The following is a 7,281-nucleotide window of genomic DNA, read 5'->3' on the forward strand; positions in this document are numbered from 1 at the left end:
GTGCTCCCTGTCAATCACCGCGCCCTGTGCTGTTGCAGCCTCAGAGTTGGCAGGAGGAAGTAAATTCAAGGCCCCTCAAGGCCAGTTTTTTCTCCTTAACCCAGACAGCTGCTTTGTTCTCTTCCAGAATTTTCTTTTGGCTTCCTGCATGAATTCAGGAATCTTTCCCAGACGGCATTATCAGTCCCCATCTCTCTCTCCAACCTTCATGGACACTAGGTAGGCAGTCCCCCCCATCCCCACTCCCCTTTCTTTAAACGTAAAAGCACATTACAGAGAGAACTGAGGTGGAAAGCAAATAATGTGTTGCCACGGATCCATCACTTGCACACACATGCAAATTGCGTGACTTTGGGCAAGTTACCTAACTTCCCTGAGCCTCATCGGGGAAAACTGGAACTATAATACCTACAGGGCAGGGGGGCACTGTGAAGCTTACATGAACTGAAGTATTCAATGCAAAGTGCTTGCCACAAGAGATTAAATCAATACTAGCTATCATTATAACACCCTTGAAGCCTTCTTAGACTTTTGCAAAGCTGCCTGGGAAAATTCCCATGATCCTAGAGTTTCCAGGGAGGGCAGATCATGGCCAATTCCTCCTTTTGTCGGAATCACTGAGGGAAGCATCTCAGGGTCTGACTAGCCTTGGGGATCGATCAGGCAAAGCTGAAACATTTCTTGAAACTCTGAGTCTAGGATCTAGATTAGAAGCTTAACTCCAGCAATTTAATTCTGAAATGATATTTAAATCTATAATGATTGGATTCTGGTCATCTCTAATGCTCTTCATGATTTAAACACTTATGTAGATGCCATCATATGTGGTAGAATTCCACTGATGAAAAATAAAAGCCACTTAAATGTGCCTGAAAATGACAAATTACCTGGGAGGGAACTAAAGCATTCAGCTGAGTAGAGAATTTAAGGCCCCACCTAAATGTGTCAACATAAGTGTAGAATAAGAACCTACTTTGAAGATTTAATGCCTTGCTGATGTTAACACAGTGCTGGATATAATAGCACCTGATAAATATTTTTTGAGTAAATGAATGAGCTGTTGAAATGACGGAGAGTCTTTAGATAGAACACAATTCCCAGAGTTGGAATTTCGCAGGACCCTCTTGGGTACATTTCTTCTCTTGTGACACTTGCTAATGATCACCAGGGATGAATAGCTCATTTTGACACATTGCACATCCTTCTCTGATTTCAAGGTCTTTCTGATGTTCTCCGTCAGGTATTACTGAAAGCAAAATGCATAGCTGAAACTTGCTTGGGCAAATGTGTGTGTGTGTGTGTGTGTGTGTGTGTGTGTGTGTGTGTGTGTGTGTGTGAGAGAGAGAGAGAGAGAGAATATTTTGGGTTTATGTTATGTTGGGACTTCCCCCCCCAGCCTGACTCAGTGGTAGAACCAGAGAACTACTGGTAGGAGGAACAGCCCCAGCAAAGGTAAATATAAAACCTAGAGAGTAGGTGGAGCATGCATGTGGTAGGTGTGTTTCAGGATGGGTCCTCACGCACTGTAGTCCTGTCACAAGGATTTCATTGTCATTACCAGAAGAAACATTTTGTGTTTTGTTCTTTAATACCTCATGTTCCCCCAGCATCTTCATTTTCTTCAAAAGCACCCTAGCCAACTACATGTTTAAGTTTTTAGTTTATGGGATTGATCAATTTATAGTCAATCACCATACAGGCTCAGGAATTTTTCAACACTTTTTTTTTTTAAATTTTGTTATATTCAAATTTCCTTGAGGTAGAGGTAGAGGGAACAGATGTATGTTTAGAAATTTACCCCAAAGGTCTGTTATATACATATATACTGCTTTGTGCCTGCAGAATTGCATTTGTCCACACAAATGCTTATTTTTGGCAAATACATGTTGTAATATTACATTTATTTGTGGAGTAAATATTTGAAATTAAGTAGTACACAGACAGAAATGGATAGAAAAGCTAAGAGTTCAAGGCCATTACTTTTAAGATGTGTCCTATACTTACAGAAACATTAGGAACTATGTTAGGAACTATGACTATATTGCTGCTAAATCATTTGCATGTTGTAAAATGATTTGCATAGTGCCAGGGCCAGGAGTTTTCAGAATTATGGTCTCTGCCATTGCTTTTAACGTGATTGAGATAAAGAAATATGTAGTATTTTTGTTTCTAAATTGTTTTATCATCCACATATTTAGAAATGAAAAATATGTCCATTTGGCTCAGTGGTTGAGTGTAGACCCACAAACCAGGAGATCACAGTTGGACTCCCTGGTAGGGCACAGGCCCAAGTTTCAAGCTTGATCCCCAGTAGGGGGCGTGCAGGAGGCAGCCAATCAATAATTCTCTCTCATCATTGATGTTTCTATCTTTCTCTCCCTCTCCCTTCCTCTCTCTGAAATCAATAAAAACATATTTTTTTTAAAAAAAATATGTCCATGTGCTCACTCAAAAAATAAAGAGAAATAATAAAGAGCATTTTATGCTGAGGAATACCTTTAATTTAAATTATATGAAACTTTGCAGAGGGTTCTTTAAGGAGGTTTGGGTAGATTCCAACCTTTGGCATATCATTCAAGAAATGAAATGCCTTGGGGAGTTCCAAAAGGCAAGTCCGCTCTAAATCAGCTTTAGTTCTTTTCAAATAAAAAAATATATGACTGAACTTGAGGTTAGATAAAGAAGGGAGTCTTATTTCTATGCTGCAGATGTATTAGTGTGAAATAAAATAAGTGTGGAAATCCAGGCTCCTCAATTTTAGAGTTTCTTTAAAGGATTTATATGTAAGTGCTGAATCAGGAGTTCTTATCCAATCGCTTAACCTTCCCCAAACTGAAAGACTTATCAATATACTCAGAAGTATATTAACTTTTCTTCTACTGGAAATTAGTTATAGCTAAAATAAATTAGCCCCCATGGAGTGCTTAGAAGATAGCATACTAGATGTTTTCAGCATATTTATGATACATGACATTTCATGATTTTAATTCTAGGTCAATCTCGGCTGACTGATCCTTCAACTGTTACAAGCATTTTTTTCCTTTGGATTAAGGCCCAAAACAATGGAAAAACAGTCAGTTTTTTATAAGATTTAAATATTTTAACATTAGTTGAACTAAACAAGGAATGAAATGAAATAAGCTTTATTTTTCAGTGTTCACCATTTTAGCATTATATGGTGTCAAAATTACTGAAAAAACATGTACAGGACAGATGTTAAAATCTGTGAGCATTGCCCCCTCCCCCCCAACTATATCATGTGTGACTTTGGGATAATAAAGACTTGAAATTGAACAGTTATCTGAAATGGGTAAAATATAGTAAAACAGAAGTACCACGTTTTTGTGAAGCTATGAAGAAAACTCACAAACAAGACTCAAGATTGATTTTAATCTTCTAGTACACTGCTTATGAACAACACAAGTGATTAGGAAAAACCTATTTTCTTTGCTGGTTCTCTCAGCCATACTTCCCTAGAGAAGTGTACCAAAGGAAGTATGGTAATGAGGATTAGGAGAGTCAAATACTGCTAGCCAGTGGGTGTACTGTGGATTGTATTACCTGCAGGAGTGGAGGCAAAATACCCATAAAATAGCCTTTCAGATTCAGTTTGTCTCAAGTTACATTGTGAAATTCAGTGGTTTGGTACAGTTGTATACTCATTGGCTCCGAAGAATTAAACAGAGTTGGGGTGGGCCAACCCTTGTGCAGAAGGACATGCAGGTGGTACCAGAGGTTTTGGGGTTTGTGGTTTCCTATGGGAAATTCTTTTGGTGATTGCATTCCCCCCCCCACCCCCCACCCCAATGGAGTGGGTCAGAGGCAGAAGGTCCAGGGCCTCATTTATAGCTCCTTCTTGTTTCACAGGCCAGTCTATATTATGAAGACTAATTTGAGCCACACTATTATTTGTAATTTCAGCATTGGCCCTCTTTCACTATACACACCAACTGGGTAAAAGCTGAAATCATATCTTTCATTCATTAAGAGAAGAGAGTTCTAACATGCCATGTTTCTTAGCTGAGAAAGAAAACCTCAAGTTCTGACCACATAATTCACCTTAACATTCTTTAGTTCTCTTGGAAGTGATATCAACAATCCTGGTCACCTGGTTGAAACTCAGGTTTGAGACCTCCTCCATCCTCATTTATGTACTAGCCATAACTGAAAGTGGCATTTATTTTTCACTCCCTGTTCTATACTGCACTGTGGTATTTTTCTATGGATGGTTGTTAAGTTGATGGCTATTAAGCTGATGGCCAAGAAAGTTTGAAGACTTTCTGTTTAGATATACTTTAATTGATTTAACCTCTTAAGACTGAACAAAAAAAATTATAATATCTACAACTACTTTTTATGGAAGAAAATAGAAACTTTTCTAAAATTTTGGTAAATTATTGAGACTATGATACCAATGGCTATATGCATACTGTAACTACTTGGGCTACCAAAATGGTAATATTTTACTAAGAACAATGAATTATTGGGTTTTATAAGAATCAGTGGATTACTAGGATGAATGAAATATCATCTCAAAGTGCAGCCATGCTTCAGGTCAATGTCAAAAAAGGTTTTATGTTGTATCAGCTATTTTAGAGGCAATAAATGAGAGCAATAGTGAATTTCCAATGTCCATAGTTTTTTGAAATGTATGGGAAACCAGAGAGCCCTATAACTTCTTTTCTCGGCAATTTGATTTATCCAGTCATTTCTTAAAACCTGTATCCTGCCCTAGCTGGTTTGGCCCAGCTAGGATACAGCGTCAGTCTGTGGACTGAAGAATCCCAGGTTCAATTCCAGCGAAGGGCACATGACCAGGTTGTGGGCTTGATCCCAGTGGGGGGCATGCAGAGGACAGCCAATCAATGATTCTGTCTCATCATTGCTATTTTTGTCTCTCTATCTCTCTTCCTCTCTGAAATCAATAAAAAATATATTTAAAAACCCCTCCTGTATCCTTTTTTAAAATGTCTTCCTCTTTTACACATTCTCATTACCATTCCAGTAGATTCAATGCAATTAATTGTCTTTACAAATGGAAATAAACACTATATTGATTGATTGATTCATTATCAGTGAGCAATTAATTAAGGCTAGTGGGAGGAGACAGTACAGTTGGTAATGAAGGTGGATTAAAAGGGATAAGAAAAAATATTTTCTCTCTTTTTCTGATAAGGTTGTGCTTTTAATTAGCCAAAGATTTGTAAAAAGGAGAAATGTAATGCTAGAAGGGATTAGAAGGTTAAGGGAACTTTTCTGTGCTTGTGCTGCCTGGTTGAGCCAATTGCTTTGCATATAGGAGGCTGACATGTCAGCACAGCGATCTCTGCTAAACTTCTGGCCCCCTTGCTTTCACCAGAAATGAATCCAAATATTTAGATATGCTCTCAGTGTTGCAATTAAATTAGGAATTTTGCCTAGAATGAAATCTCAGAAAAAGTGAAATTCTTGGCCATGTATGTACAAGCAATGATAGATAATAAAAGTAAGGTTTAAAGCAATAAACATCTCATGAGATTTCCTACTCAGTAACATCTTTGTTTATGAAAGACGCAAGGGGAAGGGATGGTGGAATGTACCTTTAGCTTTTATAGGAACGTTTTTCTACCTTGAGAATTTGGCAATAGTTAGAAAACCACCAATGTAAATGCCCCTCCCCTCCTGGTAGTATGATTTAAAGTGGCTGTCTCAGAAAGAATCTGCCCATGGCCTCAGTTCTAATTCATAGAATGGAAGTCACATTTATTTTAAAGAGTTGACCAGTTAAGTATAAAGAAAGCTCTCCTTTCTAACAATGAGTGGAGAATTATGGTTAAAAATGTTATTCATGAGCAATCCACAAAATGGTTCTTGGATCAAATGTAGCATTAACAGTGGGATTTGGCCATGGACTCTAGATGCAACGTAATATGGGATAGCCTTATCTCCCTGCCCAATCTCTCCTGATAAGATTGTGCTGGTGGAAACTGAGAACTGCTCAGGTAGCTGAATGACTGGTCTCGAGACAGATTGTCCCTGTGAAATGGGCAGCATAATCACACAGAAAAGCACCATCGTAACTTCACATATTTTATAACAAAAGTACAAACTGGATTCATTGAATTGCTTATAACATATATACATTATCACTCATGTTTGGGGCAGGAGGGTAAATATTTTTATTATAAAGATTTTAAAGAGAGGATCTTTGTCTTTAGAATGTGACTCCAGACCTTTGCTAGGCATGGTTTTCATTAAAAACAAAACAAAAAACCAAAAATGCTGCCTGAGCACCCAGGAAAGTGTTAACCATAGTAAATAGTCATAAGAAAATGAGAGAAAGATTTTTATCTAACTAGATTTGGTGAATGTGTAGGTGTTTGACTGTGTGTTAAGCCAGGAAAAACACATCTAATATAAACAGTGTTATCTTTTTGGAACAATTGTACTTATGTTGGTTAACAAGTATAAACATGTATATGAATTACAGTTAAACTTTTAAACTAGCTTCTTCCAAGTGCCTAAGGTTATACCTACATAAAACTAGCATCACAATTTTATTAAAAAAAACAACTACTTCAAACCCAGTGAAACTGATCATTTGGTAGCACAGAAAGCAAAATACCTTTTCGGAGGGAATGTTCTAGCATTATAAATAGTTTACAAATTTATCTTAGCGGTTTCATCACTCTCTTCCCCATGTCTTGGTATACTATAGATCTGTTAAGGTACAATAAAGCTTTTAGACTGCCAGAATTCTATTTCTATATGTTTTATTATTTATTTCTTTTTTTTTACTTTCAAAGTTTCTTTTTTTTTCTTTTTTTAATATATTTTTTATTGATTAAGATATTACATATGTGTCCTTGTCCCCACGTTACCCTCTACCCCCCCCCCCCGTCCCCGTTGTCCATTTGTCCATGTCCATTGGTTAGGCCTATATGCTTGCATGTAAGTCCTTTGGTTGATCTCTCCCCATTACCCCCACCCTCCCCTAGCTTCCCTTTGAGGTTTTACGGTCTGATCCATGCTCCTCTGTCTCTGGCTCTGTTTTTGTTCATCAGTTTATGTTGTTCATTATATTCCATAAATGAGTGAGATCATATGATATTTATCTTTCTCTGACTGGCTTATTTCACTTAGCATAATACTCTCCAGTTCCATCCATGATGTTGGAAATGGTAAGAGTTCCTTCCTTTTTAGAGAAGCATAGTATTCCATCGTGTAGATGTACCACAGTTTTCTAATCCATTCATCTACTGATGGGCACTTAGGCTGTTTCCAGATCTTAGCTATGGTGAA

Source organism: Myotis davidii, unplaced genomic scaffold (assembly GCF_000327345.1).
Source record: "Myotis davidii unplaced genomic scaffold, ASM32734v1 scaffold281, whole genome shotgun sequence".
Lineage (NCBI taxonomy): Eukaryota > Metazoa > Chordata > Mammalia > Chiroptera > Vespertilionidae > Myotis > Myotis davidii.